At 36.0% G+C, this 25,705-nt stretch overlaps 1 protein-coding gene across 1 annotated transcript in view; it reads right to left on the bottom strand.

Annotated features, from left to right (window-relative positions):
- The window catches only part of TFEC (transcription factor EC), a 279,833-nt gene that overhangs the window by 15,240 nt on the left and 238,888 nt on the right, over window positions 1-25,705 (bottom strand). Inside the window, 6 exon segments of the mRNA XM_013990837.2 lie at window positions 341-443; window positions 8,741-8,859; window positions 10,877-11,043; window positions 12,073-12,232; window positions 14,279-14,354; window positions 17,768-25,397. The gene's annotated coding sequence lies outside the window, so the exon portion shown is untranslated.

Here is a 25,705-nt window from a genome sequence, read left to right as displayed (position 1 = left end):
CTTACACCATATGTCAATTACATCTCAATAAATAAAATTAAATAACGAATGCTTATAAAAATTACTACTCTCAAGAAATTTTTAAAACAGAAAGATTTATGTCAGAAATTATGTTCTTAATCAAATTAATCATGATCTTTAATGAAAATATAAGTAAAATATGGTAGATCAAAAAGAGGTAAGGATTCAGAACACTGACAATTTCAGAATTCATTACTGAACTTATTAGGGTTTAAGTATGTATACATGAGTGTGTGTATGTATGAGTAAGTTAGGAATTGAGAGCAGAAAAGGGAATTTTGAAATAGGAAAACAGAGAGAAAAATATTTCTTTACTTACTGGGTCAGTGAGTCTTTCTTGGGCCACATTCTGTTATTCTCTTAGTCCTTCTTATCCAGGCAATAAGGTAGGGCCAATTAGATAATGAACTGTTTCAAAATATCTGTATAGCAAAAAATATATATATATATAGTGGTCATCTGTTGCTACTCAGGATCCATTTCTTTTCTGAGATCAGAACCATTAGTTTTCTGGAAAACACTTGACCCAACCCTGAGTCCAAGCTTGTGTTTTGAATGGGAGATGACATGGTCTTACTGGCTTTATACCCCAAAGTGAAAATGAATCCTAAAAAAAAAGAAAACAATATAATACAAATTTAACATATAAAAAAAAAAAAAGAAAGAAAGAAAATGAACCCTGACTCGAGCTAGGCCAGTGAGAGCCCTTCTCCGGGCATTTTACTTTGCACTAGTTAGTACTTTCTAGATGTATGAGAAATATAACTCTGGAATGGCTCATTACTGTGTTCCCGAACTTTAGAATGTCAGTTTGCACCAAAGAAGATAAGACCAACATAAAGAGGAAAGCAAAGATGATGATGGACCAGCTGTCCTGGGGATTAGTTCTGCACTTTCTTGTATTGGGTTATATAAGGTATCCTAGTACCTTTCAAATAACTTTCTTGCTGTATTTTAAGCTTATTCAAACAGGTTTCTTATACTCTAAAGCAACAGCTCTGGTGGATACAGTGTAATAGTAGAATGCATGTTTTCAATGGTCAGACAAACTTCACTGAAGCAATATATAATGGTCAGTAGATGATTGTTGTGGTCCACTTAGACAGGAGTGATAGTCTAAACTATGTGGTCAGAGAGATGAACACCAAGTAAGTAGATTTATTGCTTTAATAGGAAGAAAGCCAGAATGGACTCTTTTAGGGACAATATTTTTCAATATGTAGCCCCTAGACACCTGCATCCTATTCACTTAGAGTGATTGCTAAAGTCAACATTCTTGGGCCCCAGCCTAGACCCAGGTCATCAGAATCTCTGGGGAGTGAAAGGAACTTTCTTAAACTAGCATTCCAGATGATTCTAATGTGGGTTAGAGGTTGAGAACCACTGCCTTGGAGGAATGGTTGCCATTACTAGGATGCTAATATAATGCAGTGTTTAGAGGTAATACATGCACAGTAAGGATCCAATTGTGCAGAGTGCAGAAAAAAACATAGGAGAAAAATCCAGACAGTGCTTTCCTATGGTCATTATGTTATAATGACTAGAAATGGAGAAAGAGCAGATGAAAGCATGGGACCTAAGAACTACATATCAGTAATAAAGTAGATTAAAAGTTTAATATATACATTATATATATAAAGAGAAAACACTGACTTGGTGTTCTTATATAGGAAAACAAAGACAATCAAATATGATTTCTGCATTCCTTTGTTGCTGCTATATGAATGTTTATCCACTGCAAATAGCCAACATATGCATGAAAAATTAAAAATCCATTCAAAGCAATGAATTAATGGCCTAATGTAAAACAACTATCCCAAACTATCTGTTCAATTTCCCCTCAACTGTATCAAACAAATTTGCTACTGAAATGGTGGTTTCAACTTCCATTAAGACTGCCCATCTGATTTAAGTAAATTTTTTCACCTTGAAAATGAACTCATAATTTTATGGCTTGTACTGTGTTGAAAGATCTTAAATCAGAGACCTTAATCCAACCAATTTTCACACACACACACACACACACACACACACACACACAAATGCCCCAAGTACATTTCAAACTAGATGAATAAAATATCAAATGAAGAATCATCATGCATATGACCATTTGCTCAAATGAGTTCATTTTTTTGTATCTAGCCAGCAAGAATCTATTTCTACAAGAAATGCAGGAGTTAATGCCTCTGAGAAGAACAGCCACAATCTAACCATCTTGTCAAATCCATTCCCTGGAACCTCAGGGGTAGAGCCTTCCTACCAGCTTCAGGGAGGCCGCATCAGCCTTTCCTTCCATTCCTCAATCTTCCATTGTCAGACCGTGTTGGTAATTGGTTTTTAATTGGTTCATTTACCCGAATGATTTATACTGCCTCAGGTAGACAAGATTTAATGACACCCATTACAGGGCTTTAGATTATTTCACAAATAGATATGCTGTTGTCCTTCAAGATTGAAGATCCATGCATATGAGTGTTATCATTCATACATCTCTGATGTAGAAAAGTCCAGCGAGGCTAACAAGGATAAAAATCAGAGTTTATCAACTGTGGACTATGGACAAGGCATTTTGCTAAGTTCTTTATACACATTATCTGATTTAACAGGCATTTCCATGAGAAGAGAAATAAACAGAAAAAAGTGTCCAAAGAGTTGCATTTGTTTCTGAACAGAAACTGCTTACAACTGTTTCTCCTTAACTTTCTGGATGATCACTTCCTTTGCTCAAATTAGTGGCCCCACTTTGAGCAGTAAATAATGTACTCAGAAAATCACTGAAGAAGTTAGATAAGACATCTAGCTTAATTCTGGGTTCTGATAATAATTGTGGGACTTTAATCCAATTATTTAACATTTGGGTTTAGACTGGCTCTCCGGAATGCACTCTCAGTAGTCCTTAGATAATGTGGTTCACTGCATATGCCTATTTCTCATTTTGATTGATTAGCTACTTGAGGTACTGTCAAATCTTCCTACAGTGTAACCTATGCTTGTACTTCAGTGTTCTCTTAAAATATAATTTCTGCCTAATAAGAAAACCGTTTAATGTCTAAAAAAGTTATAATTACTTTTCATATATGTATCATCACATAGGTGAATTGATATGCATTGGTATTTAGAGATTCTAATGTTGTTTATATAAAACAAGAAATTCAAGTGGACTCTTCTGAATGATAAATTTGGATAAATTTAGAGAGGCACATTTTAGGATTGGGACTTTGTTCAATTATAGATTTGCACAGAAATCATACAAATAATTTGGCAGGGCATAACGTGTCTGGCTTTTACAAGAAATAATCTTTGGCAAACCTAGATATTTTGACAAGAATATTTTTTCTTACTTGGTTTAAAAAAATGTTTAGTATTTACTTTGTACTCAGAATCATTGACAGACTTTTGCTGAATATCCACTCCTTCAACACGCACAATTTCTGAAAATAATGTTGCATTTTTCTAATTGTTTCTCACAGTATCCCAAGTTTAGGGAAGCAGATTTACAAGATTTACTTCAATTGTTAGAAAACTGTGGATTAGTGCAAACGTATTTAAATGTGATCAGACCTTCATGTGTGCTCATATGTGCATGCCTTGATTCTTCAAATAAATTCAGTTCAGTTGTATATAACTGGAAAAAAACTTAAAATGGAGCAGGCTGCTTACCTCAGAATTTATCTGTTCTAAGGAGGAGAAAAATAGTCTTTTAAAGTGTCAGTTGTGGAGTTCCTATTGTGGCTCAGCCAGTTAAGAACCCAATTAGTATCCATGAGGATGCAGATTTGAGATCCCTGGCTCAGTGGGTTAAGGATCCGGCATTGCCACAAGCTGTGGCATAAGTTACAGATGCGGCTAGGATCTGGCGTTGCTGTGGCTGTAGTGTAGGCTGGCAGCTGTAGATCTGATTCAACACCTAACCTGGGAACTTCCATATGTCGCAGGTGTGACCCTAAAAAGCAAAAAGAAAAAGAAAAGAAAAAAGTGTTGGTTTTATCTTTTTGTACTCAGATAATGAGCATGAAGGGGTTGAAAGCTCTGTTGACAAAGAGAATTTAGCAGTAGTAGATCTTTTGTGTACTTAAAGATAATCTGTGTATATTTCTCTTCCTTAATTTAGCTCTGTCCTGTCCAGTAAGGTAGCCAATAGTCATTTGTGGCTACTAAATCCTTGAAAAATGCCTCGTCTGAGTTGAGAATGTGCTCTAAATGTAAAACACATGCTAGACTTGGAAGATCTGACCTATGGGAAAAAAAAAGAATGCAATGGAAAAAAAGAATAAATGGAGAATAAAAAATACATATATGGACTTAAAAATATGTATCAAATGTCATTTGTTTCTTTTTACTTTTTAAAATGTGGCTCTCAATAAATTAAATTTGTATTTGCAGTTCAGATTATATTTCTATTGGACAGTGCAGATCTAGATTCAGACTGCATTGTCTCTGACAATTTTTTTGTCATTGGGATATGCATATGTGTGGTTTGATGAAACTATTACCTGACTAGGAATAACACAGGACTTTGAGTTCACCCAGGCCAGGAGCAGTCAAACCTTCCCTAAACTGTCTTGCTGAAATTGTCCCTTGCATTTTACCTTGCCTCTATCCCTTCACCCACTCCCCATCACCATGACATCATTCTAAATTTAATGATTTAGACTTTCGAAAAATGGAGTATTCTTCTAACACTATGTGCCAGGCATGGGTCTGAACCCTTCACTACATCAGTTTACTTAATTCTCATAGCAATTCTCTGAAGTAGATTTTATTATTACCTTTATTTTATGGATGAGGATACTGAGGTACAGAAAAGCTAATAGGGAGTTCCCCCATTGTGGCGCAGCAGAAACAACCCGACTAGGAACCATGAGGTAGCAAGTTCAATCCCTGGCCTCGCTCAGTGAGCAGGGGATGCAGCATTACCGTGAGCTGTGGTGTAGCTCGCAGATGCCGCTGGGAGCTGGCGTTGCTGTGGCTGTGGTGTAGGCTGGCGGCTACAGCTCCGATTAGACAGAACCCCTAGCCTGGGAACCTCCATATGCCACGGGTGTGGCCCTGAAAAAAAGGAAAAGAAAAACTAATAAACTTGGCCAAAAGTCACAGAGCTAATAAAAAGTAAAAATGAGGCAGTCTGGAGTTAGAGTCTAAATCTGAGCACATAATTTTTACTTTCATTTATTTTCATTCACCACAGGTTCCACACCCATTCTATACCCCTAATGTTGGGCTCTGCATGCTTCAGGTTCTCACGCCGCTCTCTTCCTCCCAGAAACTTCAGTTTTTACTTTATCAGGAAGAGCGGTTTACCATTCTTGGCTCCACTCCGTAGAATCCTTCTTACACATGCCTTGAGGCTCAATTTTTTACAACCAAATGACAAAAAGGGAAAATTTTTAAGGGAAAAAAAATGGAATGCCCTTAGAAGATAGCAGCATCTGTAGATATTTGTAAATTTAAATGACATTTCATTTTTCACCATGACACTTCTAAGGACTTTGTGTGAGAAACATCATCATCATTATGCAAATTAGAAAACAGTCATAGAATGTAAATGACATCCCCAAGGTCACATGGCCATCAGGGGGGTAGTAGAGGGAATCCTGTCAAACAGAATTCATAGCTCACTGTACTAGTCCCACCTCACATCTATTCATACCACTTGAGATTCTTCTTCTCTCTCCTGGGGAAGATTGCCTCTACAATAGCTCAAATATTGGCCACTTTAGATTATCATAGCTCTGCCTGCCATAGATGAGTTATCACCACACTGCCACCTGAGTGACCCTTCCTGACAGCATGGCATTGTGTTGTCCAATAACTTTAAAAACACTCCTCCCCCATCATCTATGTCACTGTCTTTCTCCAGGTTATGGGGAAGGAATTTATGGCCATGTTTTACTGTGAGCTCAAATGGTGTCTTTGGTCAAAAAAACTATGTATCAGAAAAAACCTAACTCCTCAGTCTGTAATTATTAGTCCCACATAGATAAAGCGAAGATGAAGGTGAGGAAGTGCCATTTTCTCTACGCTAAATAAGGAAATAAAAAAATGCTTTCCAGGCATAGGGAGATGGAAAAATTGAAGCTATTAGAAAAGAAATTATTAGTGGATCAAAAATAGTTAAAAGAAATGTGAGTGTTCAGAACTTGACTGGAGAGCAAACTAATCAGCCAATGAAACACTTTTGAGTTAATAATGAATGTCTCATCTCAACTTGAAACAAATCTGTCTGCTCTATTGGAAACATATAATATCAAAGGAGAGGAAAGCTGTCCCATAAAGGCATGGTAGCATTTGAACATCAATTTGACAGGTAGTGTAATTTTCTTACTAAGGACCGTGAATATCATATTGAAGCCTACCACAGAAATACTACTCAAATTCTCCACATAAGTCATCTGAATAGGAAAAGTTTCAGCAGAAGTCAGAGGAGATATAGGAAAAAGGCTGAGGCTGATGAATTTCACTTATGACCAAAAAACCATGACCTTGACTTATTTCCATTTAATACTAATCTATTATCTCTAAACCAGGAACAAGTGAAACTGAAATCAGTCAGAAGCCAGAGTTATTTCTGCTCCAGATTTACTCTAAGTAGTGCTATGTCATCTGAATACATTTGTATGCAAGTGACAAGACTCAGAGAATGTTCAGTTCTGATCTGTGCTTCTTCTACTATTTTAAGTCCCAGGGAAAGATGATAGTGATTTGAACCTCTGTGTTTCCAGCATGGAGCACTTGGCATGCATGTAGAAGATGAGAAAAACATTTTATTAATCTTCTCTGAGTGTTATCTTGTATAATATATTCAGCTTTTTATTACCCACATAGGAAAAAGTTTTGAGAAATGTCAAGCTAAAATTTCAATTGTTTTAAAATATGTTTTTCCCTAGGCGTCCCAGAAGTCTGTCACTGTGCAGGGTATGGGAAAAATTCAACTAGTTATGTCTTTCCATTTCAATGTGACTTACCAGAATACAGGAAACATAACAGAAACCATGACGACATCCCAATCCCCTAGAGATCTCTGTATTCAGGTTTGGTTGCAGCCAAGTCATCAAACAAACTTCTTTAAATGTTTTCTGAATGGTGTCCAAATCTTGGGTGAAACTCTATTCTGGTAGGACTAACATATGAATGCACCATATGGAACTAAAAACTAGTGTTGACTTTTATATACAATCAGCCTTTGCAAATTCACAGGGCGAGTCACTTCGAGTCACAAATTATGGCTGTAGGTTATTTATGAAGCACAGTGTTTTTTTAAAGAAACTAATATTTTAAAATTAGACTTTATGTTAAAATCTGCATTTCCATTCTCTTTTGAAAAATTTGAAGATATAACTCAGGACCCAGATTTTTCATGGCAACAATTCGCAGGGTCCACCTATCTGAAGCCCCTTTAAATTTCCAGTTCTTCAGAGACTCCATCCTCCTCGGGGAGCCTACGGCCAAATACCTCTAATTCTAGTTATCTAACAAACTCCTATAAGCATCTCGTATTAAGACCTCAACTTAAAGAATTCATAAAAATCCCACAAAAGAGTAAAACTGAAAAAGTACAACCTTCATGAGTGTAGCCTCTGCTCCTGTTCTCAGAATGCAAACATTGCTGCAAAACACCACAGTATGAAAACTAGTACAACTGTTGAGTTTACAGTTTCCCATCTTCACAGGGTCCAGTAGTGTTTTTACTTCCTCCAGAAAAGTCCCTTTCACACTTGCTAAATAGCCTGTTCCCAAAGTATATCCTATTCTTGAATTCTCTCTCTCTTTTTTTAATGGCCTCACCCAGGGGAAATGGAAGTTCCCAGGCCAAGGAATGAATCCAAGCCACAGCTGTGGCAACACTGGATCCTTTAGCTCACTGCACCAGGGATTGAACCCACACCTCTGCAGCAACCAGAGCTGCTGCAGTCAGGTTCTTAACCCATTGTGCCACAGTGGGAACTCCTTGAAATCTCTTTTCCCATGTTCCAGTCTTTACAGAGAAAATCAAGTCATGGAAGAACTCAATTTACTGTCCTCCTGCTGCCATACTTTCCTAGTTCACCTCTGTCACACTTCACACATCTCAGGCAAACCTTCGAAGATTTCTTACCTTCTAATTTCTCATCAGGGAATTGAAGGCCCTGTTCCTATCTCTAGGTGTGACAGTGATTAAATTAAATCAGTGATTTAATAATCAGTAAACGAGCACAGTGACTAGCAAATATGGTATGTTCATGGTCCCACACACCTTCTCTGTACCTCAGGGGATGGAGATGTTTGATGCCATCCACTTTGACTCTTTCTAACTTTCCTTTTCTAAATAATCTATCTTGTTTGATCTGTCACCTCCTTGAAGTCCTGAAATACTGTTCATTTGTAGGATTCTGTCTTTACTTCTTTTCTAATCTCATTCTACTTAGTTTTCCAAGATTGTCTCAGCCATCCCCAAGGATTCGAAACTACCTCCATTATGCTGATGTCTCTACGTGTGGACGTTGACTTCGTTTTTCATCTCTTGGCCATAGAAGTCTCACCCCTGTCCATTCAGTAACATGCCTCAGGGCAAAACTGATCCTGCCAAAAATATCTCTTTCGGCACTGGGCTAACTTACAGGATATATTCCAAATTCTTTAGCTCACCATACAGAGATCTTTACAACAGGCACATAACCCATTTTCTGTGTCATCTTATACCATTCTGCTACAACACAATGTGCCGTACTGAATTTCTCACCTCTCTCTGGTTATTTCAGCTGCCTTTTCAATTTCGAGCTTTTCACATGCTTTTCCTTCTTCCTGGCATATCTTCTTTTCTCTGCCCCAATGTGAATATTCTCATTCTTTCTTTAAAATCTAGGTTAAAATGTACTTCATTATGGAGACTTCTTCATATTCACAATTAATATGAATTCCCAAAGCAATTATCAGTTTATTTCCATGACTAAACTACCCTGCTTCTCTCCTGCATCCAAATAAATAGACCTGTGCACTCATTTTGAGATTTCTTAAGGACAGGCGTGATGTTTCACATGTGAATCTTAAAGCCCTGATATAGTACCTGTTGCATGATAGGATAGAGAAAATGATAGTTTAGTTCAACAAAAATTTATTTTGTCCTGACTCTACTGTGTTACTCCTCTCAATCCCTGCAGCAACCACAAATTAGGAATCAATTAGAGAAAAATCAGGTTCAGAGAACTTATTGGGTTAAATGAGTAAAATGGGACTATCAATCTCCAAACTCCATGCTTTATCTAAAATACACACCTTATAGTTTCCTAACAAAATATCTGTTGAATTAGGGAATGATTCAGTAAATCAGTACAAGATGCCAGGTAAATCTTGGCCAATCTTCTTGTAGTTAATTATCAAGAGAGTATGCGTCTAGTACTCTTTAAAAGTTTGAGATATTTTAAGATTTATTCATCACTTCATCTAATTAAATTCATTACCCTTTATTCTGTCAAATTAAATAAATAATGTCCCAGATATTAGTTTTCAAAAAATATCTTAAATTTACCTACTGAACAACATATTTCACCCTTTTTCTTAAATAACATACAAAATTTTGGAGTTCCCGTGGTGGCGCAGCGGTTAATGAATCCGACTAGGAACCATGAGGTTGTGGTTCGGTCCCTGCCCTTGCTCAGTGGGTTAACGATCCAGTGTTGCCGTGAACTGTGGTGTAGGTCGCAGATGCGGCTCGGATCCTGCGCTGCTGTGGCTCTGGTGCAGGCCAGCGGCTATAGCTGCGATTTGACCCCTAGCCTGGGAACCTCCATATGCCGCAGGAGCAGCCCAAGAAATGGCAAAAAGACAAAAAAAAAATTTCATTTGTATGTGTTTTAATATACTATGAAACTAAGTGTTAAAATAACCTAATTTTAAAATTAACGCCAAGTAAAACAAAGACATATAGGTTGTTGTTCTATGTGTCTCCTAAGGTTACTGTTAAAAGCTTAATTTAAATTTTAATTATTTTGTTGTGAAACAGGGTCATTGAAAATCCAAGCAATTATTAAAATCACTTTATGGGGATTACTTTTAACAAGAGAAATTCCATTAGTGTACCATGTAGTATCAAATGTGCTTTTGGTAATCATTTCGTATTTCACGTAGTTACAAACATATTCCATTTTTAGCTGCATTATAAAATGCTAATAACAATACCATTAATTAGTAATACATATTCATTGAAATTTAGTGATTTAGAGACCTAGCTAGACTCTTATTTGTATTGTCCTTTGGGACACATATTCCAAACCAAGCATCACATCCAACTATAGATAGTGAGAATAATATGATTTAGCTTACCTAATGTTTCTACAGAAACCAAAATGAGGAAGAGAAAGCACACACATCCTTTGCCCAACATGGCCACACCATGAGGGTGGGCAAGGACTAGAACTCAGTCTTTAGACTTCTAACAGAGTAAATATTTTTTTCTATTACAACTACATATATTTTCAGTAGTGAAACAATAGAACAATGATTTGATAAAGACAGTTCATTCCAAGCTAGATAAGGCATCTATTGTTTTCCTTTCTAAGGTTACTCATCTTACTACATTCATGTCACATATCTATAAATTGCTTTGTTTAGTCAAATCTGTTTGAGCGAATTAGTTTGACTAATTACATGACTAAATTACTGGTTTACAAGAGTGGCTAGTAAATTCATGTTTAAATAACTAATCAAACTGGCTGTTGATTATAAATATAAACACATTCAATGGTTGAGGAAATATTCTGTTCTTCATACTACTGATTGAGTGCAGATTCAGCTTCTGAGTGAGGCCATAGTCAGTTGTTAAGGGCTGTAATTAAGACAATTGTTTTTTACACAACATCAAATGAGCACTTTGACTTACTTTTCATCTTCTAGTAACTCTGGAATCATGTTTCCAAAGAAGACAGTGTGTTCTGGATGTCCTTTGTTCACTTCTGGAAACCATCATGAGAAAGAAAAGTTGGTATTGTTTACCACCTGGGACCTCAGGACTAGAGGAGATAGAGGGAAACTGAGGTAATGGCTCACCTGAGAAAGTAAACAGACAAAGAACAGATAGAAAAAGTATGAAAGAAAAAGTAAGAAAAGAGACTTCAGTGAACCTGAAGTATCACCATTATGTAATTGCAATAAAAAAATTCAGTTACGCTGCTTAGATCCAAAACTAGGAATGATTTCAACAACTAAAAGATATTTCTGCTTCCATTTAAGCGTTGATCTAATCCTATCTGTTAAAGAGTCATATCATATAAAGAAGTCAATGCCAAAACAAAGAATCTCATAGCTTATAGCTAGTGTTTTAATGCTGAAAAATGTCCAAAAATTGTTATTAGCGAGTACTCAATTCTCTTTGCTCCTCTATGGGGCTGCAGCTCCTCCACTTTATTTCACATTCTCACTTCTCTGGAGACTATGTGACAAATGAGGTTGGGGTGGATGAGAAGTGATTTAGCCACCTCTAAAGATTATTTTCTCTGGTGCATCCAAATTGTCTAAAATAATTTTTCCTAGGAAATAGATTTGGGTTTATTTTATACAGAGAAGGAAATTCTGGGAAAAAAAAAAAAAAAAGGAAGAAAAAGGAAGCTCATGTCAAAAGATAAAATACTGCAGCAGAAGGATTCATTGCCTAGGTAACTTTTTTTCTTCTCTCATTTTACTTTGCGATAAGTTCTCAATGGACTGATTCATTTAAGCTATGATTTTTATTCATATTTTTAAGCTGTTGGGCCTGATGTTGAAATCTCCCTTGTCACCAGTTAGACTTACTAGTTTTAATGATTTGGGTTTTAAATGAAGGTCATTATATAATATCCTGCATTGCATGCAGATTATAAAGTTCCTGCCGGCTTTGCCTTTTAATTAAATTATTCTTTCAAGTGGAATATAGGAGTAGAAAAGTCCATCTTCTTTTTATATTGAAGAGACTCTATAGCCAAACTTTTCTGCTTTATTACTAATGAATATTTAAAATAATGTTCTTGAATAAACGTTGATTGGATCTAAAAGAATTATTTGTTTAATAAATCTTTGCCCCCACCCAATTCAATTACCCACATTCTGCAGACAGCTAATCCAACGTAGGACTTTATCTCTCTCCGTATATAAGATGGATCTCTCTCTCTCTCTTGCTCTCTCCATATATATATGTATATATATATACATACATAGATCTCCTCTGTCTTGTCCGTGGTTTTATGGCACCTCTGACACATAGCTAAACAAAACAAACAAACAAAGAACGAAGAGATAACTTAATAGCAAATCTGTTGATTAACACTTCAGAAACTGTGGGGAACCAAAAATCAGGGGAAAGGAGGGAGAAAAGTTTACTGAAAGGAACAGAGTGATGGGAGAAGCTCTGTGGGAAAATCCCATGGTTCTGGGTAGCTTCACTCCATCCTGGGCAGTTCAGCTCTCTAAGGTGAGTATCCACCATGAGGGGAGAAGAGAAGGTCACCAACTCTGGTTGGAAGGAGGGCCTAAAATTCAGTATCTGCCTATCCAGGTGCTAAGACATGGAAACCAACAGTGACAGCCAGTTTGACAGGGGCACAGAGTATTTCTGGGCCAAGGCAACAATATTTCCAACTCAGATTGGTTTATAACTACGAAGACCAAGAAGGCATGTATGAGCTAGCGGTAACTAACAATTCTTGGGTTAGAAAGTGAATACAAAAAACCAAACGATGAATCATGTTCCCAGGAATAACTCACCTAGTAGTAAGTCATGTTTCAGAGCCAAAAAGTTAAAAATCATCCTGAATAGACCCATTGTCTTATAAAAGTTGAAGGAAGGCTAAAAGGAGAGTTAGTTCTTCTAGTTCTGGGAGAAAGTAATACAGCAGGAAAAACTCAGTCTTTTTTTCTTATCTCTTGCCACCTTGAACTGTGTCATAAATCTTGACCAGAAATCTCAGTAGATGACATCTGAATGCTTTTTAAAATCTTCTATTTCTGAAGGTTAGTGTTCTAACCTCTCTAATGGTCTCTGCTATCTAGAATAATAAACAGTTGTTGGGTGGCACCCATAACTCAATGGCCTGATTAGGCTATCAACTTTCAACATCCCATCCCTGCAGCTCTTATAACTAACACTATCTGCTGAACCATACGATTGACAACCTGAGCTTTAGTCTAGAAATCGAGTACCTCTGCATGCATTTGATGACTAATGTAGGGCCCCTTGTTTATTTGCTTCCTCTGAAATCTGATCCTGTTTTTCATTGCCCCTTTCTAGGTTTGATATAGAACTAATTGTTGGCAGATGTGGTGAGTATTTTGAGCCAAGATATAGTATTTGTTTGCACTGTCTGAGTTTTCAGCCTTAACCAATGTCAGGTCATTGCAGCTGGTTTCTATCAAGGTTCTGTATACCATAGACCATCCACCTGACAAAACAAGATTTGCTCATGTGACCTTCATTTGAAAGCCTTAAGTACAGGAATTCCACCAAAATGATAGGGAAGTTTTGTTGGAAATTTATATCAAATTAATGAATGACTTAATTTAATTTTTATTTACATGTAAATGACTACCTTACAATATACAGGAGAAGTGTGTCCTTTAAAAATATATTCATTAAGATTTATGGTTTTAGCTCATCATAAGTATTAATTTTAGTCTCTAAATTACATTGTCCTTATCCCCTATAGAGGCATCACTCATAAAACAAAGCTTACAAACCACTTTTTAGGCATAGTGAGAAAGAGTGATCCCACTGTCAAAACTACAGTAAACAAAATGAGCTGGATCCAGCAAACAAATTTTGTATTCACAATCCTTTCTTTACTAAGAGGGTCTTCACTTTTCCCTTACATGCCAGAATCAGCATGGTAAATTATTTTCATGACCTTCCTCGTCATTTTAAATAAATAAAAGATTAGCATTTCAGCCACCCTGTTTACATTAAACTACAAATTCCATAAGCCACACCAGTGTTTGTGTTTTCAACTTTCGTGCATTTTTTTTCCACGGGTGCATGAGTTCATTTGATTTGTTCCAACTACCCAAAATATTTTAAGAGTGCTGCACTGTGGAGAAGTATTTATTTGAAGTAGCTATGGATAATTTGCAAACTCTGTGATAATACAGTGGTTTTACTAATGAAACAGAAAGGCTTTCATTCTGTAGTCTCCCTGACACTGCAGGAGATAAAATCTCAAAGAACCTAAGCTTTTATTAAAATAATTTTAGCTTTGGATTATATCTACTTCTTGGGTTGTAATGTATCCAACATAAGGTGATTCAAAGGCAATTTTACCTGTTTTTATGCCATCTATTCAGTTACAAGATATTTTACAGTGCTGTGGAATAAAAGTTGTCTGAATCTGAAAGCCCTACAAAACAGGACAAAAAAAAAAAAAAGGTATATGGTTAGAAAAGCAATAAGTAAAAGGAATCTCACTTTCAGGAGTTCCCGTCGTGGCGCAGTGGTTAACGAATCCGACTAGGAACCATGAGGTTGCGGGTTCGGTCCCTGCCCTTGCTCAGTGGGTTAACGATCCGGCGTTGCCGTGAGCTGTGGTGTGGGTTGCAGACGCGGCTCAGATCCCCTGTTGCTATGGCTCTGGTGTAGGCCGGTGGCTACAGCTCCGATTTGACCCCTAGCCTGGGAACCTCCATATGTCACGGGAGCGGCCCAAGAAACGGCAAAAAGACAAAAACAAAAACAAAAAAAAAAAAAAAAAAAGGAATCTCACTTTCAGATTTGGAAAATGTTGAAAATAAATTTTTTGAGAAAATTTAAGAAATCTTAACAATGTAAGGTGATCATGACATAAGGCAACTCCCCACTTTTCCAATGAGATAATCCGATTAAAGATTTTTTTTCGGTCAGTTTCAACATAAAAATATTTAGAGATGCAAGTGAGGTAGTCAACTGCCTATTTACAATATTTAAAACAAATACCTTACTTATGCATATTAAAATTTATATTACATAAAATAAGTAATTATATTATCATTTTTAAACAAAACTTTTTTTTTTTTTTAGGGCCATACCTGAGGTATATGGAAGTTCCTAGGATAGAGGTCTATTTGGAGCTACACCACAGCCACAGCAACATGAGATCTGAGCCTCTGCATCTACGACCTACACCATAGCTGACGGCAACTCTGGATCCTTAACCCACTGAGCGAGGCCATGGATTGAACCTGAGCAACAACAGAAACTCCCTAAAATAACAAGTAATTATTTAAAATGCTTTATTCCCATGATTGTTTTTAAAAATTCTTTACTTCATCTTTGACCTCAGTCTCTTGGTTATTATTAGAGTAAGTTTAAAAACTTTTAAACTTGTAAACAGTTTTTTCCCAGAGAATATCATATTCACCGACGATTATTTGTAATACAGAATTTTTTTCATTCTTGTATGAATCTTCCCCAGAAAGTATATCCAAGAGATAAAGAACCTCTGAGCTTAACTTTCAGACATATTTTGCATTGTTGTTTTGATCTCCAAACCATAAATATGTCATTTTTTAACCAGATCCAACCCCTATTGAGAAAAAAAAAATTTTGTTAAATTTCTGTTTGTTTATAACAATCTAATCAGTGCACCTCTAAAGTCATACAAGGCTATTACTTTAGCTCCATGATGAGCAATAACATTTATACACATATCTTAATATTTTTTAATTCAGCAAATAAATTTAAACTAGCAATTGATTAAAGTCTGCCATCATGCACAAACTGTAGATAAGAATTTACTAGTTTACTCCAGAACATTTCTCTAGTAAAAATGGTCTATATGTTTGTAGCAAGTGAAGAAAAGGGAGGAAATATGCTATTTCCATAGTGAGAAAATAACCACTTAGCTGACTTAATCATCCTTTATCCAATTAGTGTAATAAAGATACCATCAAGGTCTCTAATAAGTGCATTGAAACCTCCAGCTCATCAGCTTCCATTCCCATCTGCCATATCTCTGCCTTAGCTCTCAGCAATGAAGACATACTACCTGAAAGCTCAAACTGTATCCTTTCTCTGCCAGGTCCCCACTCTGAACCTTGTATCTCCTTCCCACTGGTAAGAGGGATCTGAACTTGAGTCCAGCACATCTAAATGGACATATTTCCTTTTGGCTTGTGCTTCTGACCTAGTCCCTGGTTCTGACTCTATTTCAATTGTCTGTTAGTGCTGTAGCTTCTTCAGCTGGCCCTCAGGCCATTACCAGCTTCTTTAATTTTCATTTATGGACCACATTTTTCAAATACTTCACATACTCTTGGATGGATTTCTTTGTTCTGTGACTAATTTACTCACCTAATGTTAAGACTTCTTGCCACTACTTAGAAATCACATTGCCATGCCCCATTGACTAATCTTAGATTGACAAGACTCTTCAATGTCGAGCCTACATTAGATGAATTTTTCTGCATTAATTCTGACTTGCAGTTTGAATTGTTCCAACCCTTTGTGTCTGCTGAATATCCCCAACACCTAGCCTTAAGGGCCTCATGTAACTTCCCTTTGAATGAGGTGCTTTTAAGAAGCCTGGTGGCCATGGCAGCAAAAAATATGAGTGGTCTCTGTCTAAACACTTATAGCTGTGGCCCATAGACTCCCATACTGATCAATCATGAAATACAATCTATCCTAGAAATTAAACACTACACATACACATCCCAGTTAATTTGCTTATTCTAATGCTCGAAGTCAATAACTCCAATTTTGGGGTTACCCTGGAGGGATCTTATGTGGTATAAACCCCCACTTTCTGGAGATATACTCCAATGGACAATTCCAGAGTTTGAGAATTTAGCTTCCAGGGAAGTTCCTGGTTTGTAGAGGAAGCAGAATGTCCTCTAGGGTTATAAAACCTTTGGACTGAAGAATACATATCACAGACCTCTGTTAAATCAGAACGGACAAATTTGAGAGGACAATTAAGGGGCTGCTAAAGGAATTTTTCCACCATCTTGCTAAAGATGATAATAGGCAAAAAGCCTTTGTAAGCATAATTAGTGTCCACCGAGTACTGTCTCAGCCCTTGCTCTAAATTTGAAATTTTACCTGTATTCCCTTCTTTTTCTTAGGCACTGTCCTCAGTCAGACTAATATCCCTGTTCTCTTTGTTATACCCCTGATTTTATCTCTCATAAGTCCTGCTTATTCTCTTTTGTGAGTACACTACACTTAGCCATACAAGCTAAAACTGCTGTCTCCACCTCTGGTTGCCTGGCTCTCAACTTAATCCACTGCTTCTGATCCTGTAATTGTAACACCTACGAGAGACCTTGGCTACACCCCTCACATCAACTCTGACTTAGCCAAAGGACATTAAAGGTAGCAGGGATGTATTAATAGTCCTAGATGTCTATACTTGAAGATAATTTAACCTACACTAAGTATATTCAATGGAAGATAAAATTTTGGCAAATAGTTTATTTTTAAACTAGAATTTTGTTCAGATGGTTCCTTAGTTCAAGTTTTTTTTTTTAATTAATAATTCTCTTAGTCAACCATATTGTTTTACTACAGTAGAAGCCATAGCTTTCAGGATACGGAACAGTTCTATGAGACTAGGTTCTGCAGAAAAATCAAATATTTTGACTGTTTTTCATAAATATGTAGAGAATGTGAGGCTTAGACTTTAAAAAACAAAATGTAGATACGTTTTTATAGCAATCAGTAGAAATTAAGAATTCTCAACCCTTTTCACTCCTGTTCTCGTTGAAGAAATTCTGCTAGGTTAGAAGTTCCGCCATGAATAAGAAGACATTCGGAGCACTCAGAGGACTGACATACTAGATAATTTTTTCCTTTGCTGTTTGGTCCAGGGTCCATAGAAAATTGATGTCCTCTTCTCAGGTAACATGCTTATTTTTATCTACATGAAATTCATTGATCTCTTTCCAATTTGGTGTTAGCCTCTTCATTCCACTATCATTCCCGAGGTAACAAATGATATTTTCATAGGCATGGCTGGTAATCAATATAGACAAGCTCTGCTCATTGATCTGAGGAAGACCTTTGATCTGGAAAATCACCAATTATGGCTATTTAAAGTAGGTTCAATCGGATTAGGTAGAACAAAAAAGAACTGGTATCTACAGTATTCTTTGATAGTTTTAAAACCTAGAAAGATATGAAGTTAACGATAAGGTCTCTTAAAGAATAAGGGTTAATTTTCATTCTTTCAATTTTAAATAAAGAATTTCCTGCACATTTCACTTTATTTCTGAATTTTTTATGGCTATATAATGCGATACTGTTATAAGGGACATCCCAGGTACAAGGTAATTGACGATTTGCAGTGAGTTTCTGACAACCTTCAAATCCTAATTAATAAAAATAGATTCCACTTAAATATTGATATGCTAAGCATTAGTCTTATTTTAACTGAAAAAGGTGGACTCCTGGTCCCAGCAAATTAAGTCCTTAATGATATGCAGGCTACCTGGTTGATTGATCTATTCCATTTTTGAGTGGAACTTGGAGTTACTATTATTTTCAGGCTATGGCCAAATCTGAATTAGAAATGAGAAGGTGGATTGTTTCTTGCCTACATGAGACTAATTATTCCCCAGAGTACAATCTGTATTACTTAATGTACAATGGTCTATACTGCTTCTGAAGACCATGAATCATGAAGAATACCAAAAGAAAAAGGTAGAGAGACCAGCTGTGTTTTTCCCTATATCTCCTCTCTGCGTGCAGAAAGTCCTGAATTCTGGCAGATGATCTATCCTAAAAGCCATTAACTTTGAAGTTTACAATGCAGGTTATGTAGTAGAGAGACCTGGATTCTGATCTTAACACAACTTAATTTTCTGCCTATGCAGCCTGAAAGATTGTTTAATCTCTTTTTCCCTAGTTTCCTTGTATCTAATAATAGTACCCATCTCACAGGTTTTGAAACTTGAAGAAACTGATATTTAATAACAACGACAGTATGTAATCCTTATAATGCCTATTTATTCAGCAATGACTATGTGATAAGTAATGTTCTCAATGCTTTAAATTATTTAATCTTTTCGACAACCCTTTGAATGACATACTCTTTCTCTCTGCTTTTTACATAGAAGGAAATAACTGTAGAAAGATTATAAAGTTATCTGACCAAAGTCATAAACTAGTAAATTGTCACATGAGTACGAAAATACAAAGAGTTTCATCTCAGGACATATCTTCCTAATCATTACTAGATGCATACAAAATATTTAGGATAGAAACTAGCACATAGCACTAGCATAAGTGTTATTGAATGTTAACAAATATAAATAAATAAATCCCCCCAAATTTCAGAAACTATTCCAAACTTTAGATTTAAAGAAAAATAGTTTCACACCTATCATTAAAACAGTTTCTTATGTCTGTAGATTTAGAATCCTACAGAAAAGTCCGGGGGCTCTTTCCTTTCACTGCTTACCATGAGGGTCAATTTGTAAGTCAGTTTCTTTGATATTCTTAACCACCCCCATCCACCATCCACCTCTTCCTTCTTGACTCTCTTCTCCCCTAAATATCTACTTTCTTTCTAATCTTTGCCTTTCAGAGTTCAGATAATTTTTGATAAAGTGCTGGGGACATCGGTTTATTTTTGCCCCCAAAATTTATTCACAAAAAAAAAAAAAAACCTTGGCCAGACTTCTTTCTGAGAGAGTATTATCTCACTCTGTTTTAGCTTCCAGGCTTCTTCAGTTGGGCTGACCACCTTCCAGACTCCAGGGATGACTTTGTGATGTGTCACAGCATATAATTTCCCAGGACAGTGAAAGGTTTAGGGATGGGTATGTGAGCTAATCACAGTCAATGAGATATTGCTGAAATATCTGGAAACAAATCAGAGTTTTGGTTTTCTTTCTTTCTTTCTTTCTTTCTTTCTTTCTTTCTTTCTTTCTTTCTTTCTTTTTCTTTCTTTCTTTCTTTCTTTCTTTCTCTTTCTTTCTTTCTTTCTTTCTTTCTTCCTTTCTTTCTTTCTTCCTTTCTTTCTTTCTTTCTTTCTTTCTTTCTTTCTTTCTTTCTTTCTTTCTTTCTTTCTTTCTTTCTTTCTTTCATTGGCCTTGAAGTTGTGAGGATGTAAAATCTGGAGCTGCTATACCATGTGTAACCATCACTGTCATTACTGGCACTGGCATAAAGACAGAAGTAGAAATAGATGAAGAGGGTCCTGATGGCATCATTTGAGCTCCTGCCTCAAGCTTAGTCAGTTCTCCTATAGACGTTTCCATGATATGATACATTAAGTTCTTCTTTTTCTTAAGCCAATTGGATTAAGTTTTTTTCACTTACAACTGAAAGAATTTTAACTAAGACCCTTTCTTTATGCTTTAATAGAATATTTTTTTAAGACCAAAAGGATAAAGTTATAATATTGGTATGTTAGTAATGGGTTTGGATCATTTTGGTGGGGTACATGTTGGAGCCCTTTAGGATAATTGTAAACGTAGCAATAATAGATCATGAAATCATTGATCCCTTTCTCCACCTTCCTTTTGGTGAGAACCCTCTTCAAGAATTCCTTCATATCAATAAGTAGTCCTCAGGGCTTCTGCAGATTTCTTGTTATTGTTCCCCTGGGGCTCAAACAGTAATAAAAGAAACACAATTTTATCTTTGGAGATTTTACATCTCTCTCGCTCACTCCCAGGGCTGGCACTTTTAAGTGAATGTCTTTCAAGTATATCAAATGTCTCTCTTGATGCAACCCATCTAGAAAACTTCATACCTTTAAGCCCAGACAGTTTTCTTCCTGGCACTATTCTCTGAGCCTGGAATACATACTGATTTAGAAATTCTGCAGCTGCCTTAGGAAACATAAGCAAATGAAGAAATACAACTTGAAAAGAAAAGAAAAAAAAAAAGCAAAAACCAAAGGTCAACTTACTGAGGACTGCAGAGGGAAGAGACAGGAAAAATCTAGGTTCTTACAGCACAGAGCTAATAAATCATCAATCTAGAACTCAATAACTGGACTTCTGATTCTGTGGGAGCAATGGACATTTGTCTTTCTTTTTGACTATCCAACAATCCAATCCTCTTTCTGTGCTAGGATGCCTCCTCACTATTACGTAAAGTCAACCTTACATTATAAAACCAAAGTTGCCACTTTCCCATTTTTTCTCGCAAACTAGACTCTGCCCTATCTTAACAGGAGCTTGTGATATGAAAGAGCATGGACCAGGAGGAAACACTTCAAGTGAGGGTAGTCCACCAGCAGTAGCTATGTCCACTTTCCAGAGGCAGCTGGGCAGCATTGCCAACACCAATGTCTCAGGTTCTGCTTTGGTAGTGCCAGTGGTGAAAGCTGGTCTGTCCATGCCCAAGGGTCTCAACAGTGGTGTTTTCATGGGACAAGGTTTGCAAGATGATTTTAGTTTCATCCTTGGCTGCAAACCTCTGCACCTGTTTCTCGGATCGGTGCAGAGATTTTGGGAGCCATCTATTCGAAAATTTTTTCTTAAATCAGCTAGAGTTGATTTCCATCATCTACAACCTATAAATTTTGAGATTACAGAGAAATAATACATGTTTAGTGTTCTTTTCAATTGTTTTTTATTGTTAAGCAGTTGGCCTCCTGTTATTTTTGCAGCTAAAAAATTTTCTAAATGTATCAGCTAATGTCTTAATAAGAATGAGTCTCTAGTATCTTCAAGGCCCATGCTGTTGCAGCTACCAGGAATATAAAATAATTTCTAGTAATGAAACAGACTTTCTAGTTTTGATGCAAATAAATAAACAAATAAATAAATGTGATCGCTGATTTTTATACATAGATAGTCACCAGGTTTACTTACATGATAGTGTCTCAGGCAGAAATCATCACATATTTCTTGATACAGTGGAAGTGTAATTTATTATCACTTTCTTTCAAAGTCTTATCCAAGACTCAATGCTCATGGTTATAACATGTCTTTAATGAGTTCTTTATTTTATTCTAATTTTGAGACACTACATTCCCTGACTTAACCTAGGGCTAAAATTGAGTGTTGAAATCCCACTGTGGTTTCTAGTTCATCAGAAAACATACTGAGCTCTCCCAAAAGGCTTATTTCTCTATGTTTATAACAGAGAAGTGAGTGAATCCAGGATAAGCAATGCTTTCTGGTCTCTTTTAATTATTAGAATGAAGAGCCTAGGTTTGACAAAGACATTGTACAGCTGAAGCAACACTAAGAGGTGTAAGGGCCAAAACTAACCTTTCAGTGAAAAAGACACTTGCCACACTCTTCCCACCATCAAAAAAACCCACTGCTTTTTCTCTTGAGCCTCATAATTCGAGCTCAGATTTTTCTTGTTAGTACACCCTTTACTGACACAAAGATGCTCTACTTGTCTTACCTTAGTCTTTTTCTGTATTGTAACTCACTTGTCCTGATCATGTGGCTTAGAACTCGTGTGGTATAGTCATCTTTCCCCATGAAGTCTAGAGGCTTTTATCTTTTTTTCTTTCCTGACAGAAGATGCTACTGGATAACTCAGTTAACCTTTGCTTTCCTTCATTGGATTCAGCTCATTCTTCGGGCTGCGAAAAACGATCCTCTAGAATATAGTTCTCAAAATTCAGAAATTATACACTTGCAAATAAGTAGCTCTTTTTGAAATTTCTAAGGACTGTGTATCTGTGAAAGGAACAGTGCTTGGGAACACCTTGCTCTTACTTTTTCCTTTAATGGATTGCTACAATTTCAGAAGTATTATTTATAGCTGTAAATCAGGATGTTTCTTGATCTTCACAGGAGAACTACAATTTCTTGTCAAATATTTTTTATAGATAAATAATATGATAATAATATAATAATTATTATTATTAATAAAACTGAAGGTCAGGATTTCTTCCTTCATTGTCACTTTTTTCTAAGATAAGTTCCTTTATTCCTTATTACCTAAGAAAAGACCAGAAAAAAATGGTAAATACAGTAATGTGAAATGAAAAGATCTTACCTTCTTTTAGAGCTACATTGATTTAAAATGCATCATTGACAATATCACCATCATTCAAAGTACTGTACTTTATTCAGGTGGCAGTTACTATTTGCAAATTCAGAGCTCATCAGAGAGGGCTTCTTTTTTTTTTTTTTTTTCCTTTCAGTCCCACAAAACTCTCCTATTCCATTAAAACAATGAATTAGAAAAATTATGAAAAATAGCCTGAAGCTGCCTCTTTTGTTCTTTAAAATACAGTACTTCTATTGAGGGTTTCAAATGGAATTTATTCATATGCTAGATGTATGGGATTGGACTAGCCTCATTTTGAAAAGGTATATATTCTTCATTACTCTTTTGCCCATATCTCTGACTGCTTTAACTGGTATGTTGTTAGGTTGTATTTGATGGTTACTGACCAAAGTAGGTCTAATTTATAACTTTTGTTTTCTTTTTCATGTTATGGCTGGTTTTGAGATGAGTTACTATATTCATCCTGGGCCATTCCTTTTAAGGTTAAAAAATAAATTTTTGCCATTCCCTTTGTGCTCATTATTCATATAAATTCAATAAAAATAAGAGATGCAGATGGGGGTTCCTTGAAATAGTTATGATTAAAAGTATACATTTATGAAATATTTCTTCTGATTCTGAAAAAAATCTTAACAGTTTAAATATAATTTATGGTTTACACATATAAGCAACACACATGCATAAAAAGGTATGGGGTTATGTATCATGTACTTACTTTAGAGAAGTAAAAAACAAAATAATGCACCCTTATTTACCATTTTAGTAAAAAAGATAAAAGCTGTTACTATTAGCTATTACTTCATTACATAAAAACAGAGTTATCTAGGACTAGGGGTGGCAAACTAGGTTCCACAGGCTTGTTACCTGGTTTTGTAAATACAGTTTTATTGGAACACAGGCATGCCATGCATTTGCATATTGTCTATAGCTTTTTTGTGGCTGCATTCCCCTTATAAGGGCAGAAATGAGTAGCTGCAATAGAAAACGTAAAGCCCCCAAACTCTAAAATATTTATTGTCGGCCATTTAAAGAAAAGATTTGCTGACCTCTGATCTAGCACATGTATTGGTAAGCCAATATTCTTCAAATTTAGAGGTTGAATGTGGGAGCTGTCACATCTTCTAAGAATAACTTATAAATATTTTATTTTTGGATAACTAGGCATGATACCCAGCAACTAGAATCAGTGTATAAAAGAAAGGAATATTATGTCTCAAAATGCTCCATATTCATACTATAAACCTCCACCACTTGAGATAAACTACAGCAAACTTTCTGTTAGACACGAAGGAGCTATTTATCATAGCTACGAAAGACCTAACTTCATACAGTAGAGAGCATAGTGTCAGCCATTCCACCAAGAACCTTATTCTAATGTGAAAAGGCAAAAAATAAAACCTATGCAAGCTAATGGGAGCTCAATAGACTGCTCTTCCTGAAGCCCATTTTTTGGAGGAATGAGTACAGAGAACCAGAGAGAAGTGAGGGCATTTTTCAGTTACCCTGCTTTTTACTTTCATACCTTGCTTTGGTTCTATATTCATTCCATGATGTTTGGGTTTTTAGAGAATTTTAATTCATCAAGAGTTGTATACAGCACTATAAAAATAATCTTTCAATATTTAGCTTTCTTGCAAATAGAAAATTCACTCCTTGAAAAAATAGGTCTGTTAGCTATGATTTTATATTTGTTTTACTATCACTGATTGTATTCCATTATTATTCCATTATTATTCAATATCACTAATATTATTCCATTATTTCCATCCCTTTTCATGCAATGTTTTGGACTTCATTGTTTGGAATTGTTCAGAAATATTTTTATCCTAATAGACATGACCTTCATCTGGGCTACTTAAATAGTTATTAGTGAACACAGTTGTTCTTTTTAAAAAGAAATTCTTCTACAATTAGGCATCTATGTCTCCAACAAGAGCATGAAATTTGCAAAAATATGATATTGCTATTTTCAATATGTAACAGTCTGCCCTGGTTAAAGATCTAATCTCTGTGTTTCTTTGACCTCATAACCTTTTACCTCAACTCTGAGTCTGTGTTCCATTTAAAAATGTAAATATTATTAGTGCATATAGGAAAGATCATTTCTGTTTGAAAATTGCATATAAATAACTCCAGAGGACTGGAAAGAAGCCTAGGCTAGAATCATTGCATAAGGATTAGATCTGTATTACATTAACTGAAGAAAGAGGGAATTTCATCTATTAACATATAGAACTAGTGAGGAGGTTTGAGCCAAAATTTATAAACAACACAGAAGTGAGACAATCAATGAAGCTTACGTTGAAAGATCTTTTCTCCACCGTTGTCTCTCTGAATTTTAAGTATCATATGAGTTATTAAGTATCAATACAGTCAAGTGATTAAAACAAAATGAAGGTTCTGCTTATGCTTTGGAATACTGAGAAAGCTGACGACTTGAGTCCAGGGGTCTAATTTCCATCCTGTTACATGTCTCCTGAAATGACCAAAGGAATATAAAAATAGACACTAATCTGCATCAGTTAAAGGACCAGAGAAGGGTTATCATTTCCATTGTCAGAAATAGCAGCGTATTTCTGCTAGATTTAGTGCAGATGAAATGACAAGGCACCGAAGCCTTGTTCAAAATTTCTCTCTGGAGAAAATGGTTCAGACTCTCAGGAAGCAATCAGAGGATGGGCTGGCAGACCCCTGTCACCTTTTTAATTGGAAGCATGAACATTGGGGGCAAGGAGAATCTATGGGGTAGATGGAGAGTTTAAATTTGGTATCATTTTTACTGTT

This window comes from Sus scrofa, chromosome 18 (genome assembly GCF_000003025.6).
Source record: "Sus scrofa isolate TJ Tabasco breed Duroc chromosome 18, Sscrofa11.1, whole genome shotgun sequence".
Lineage (NCBI taxonomy): Eukaryota > Metazoa > Chordata > Mammalia > Artiodactyla > Suidae > Sus > Sus scrofa.
This window is presented reverse-complemented; position numbering and strand designations above follow the sequence as displayed.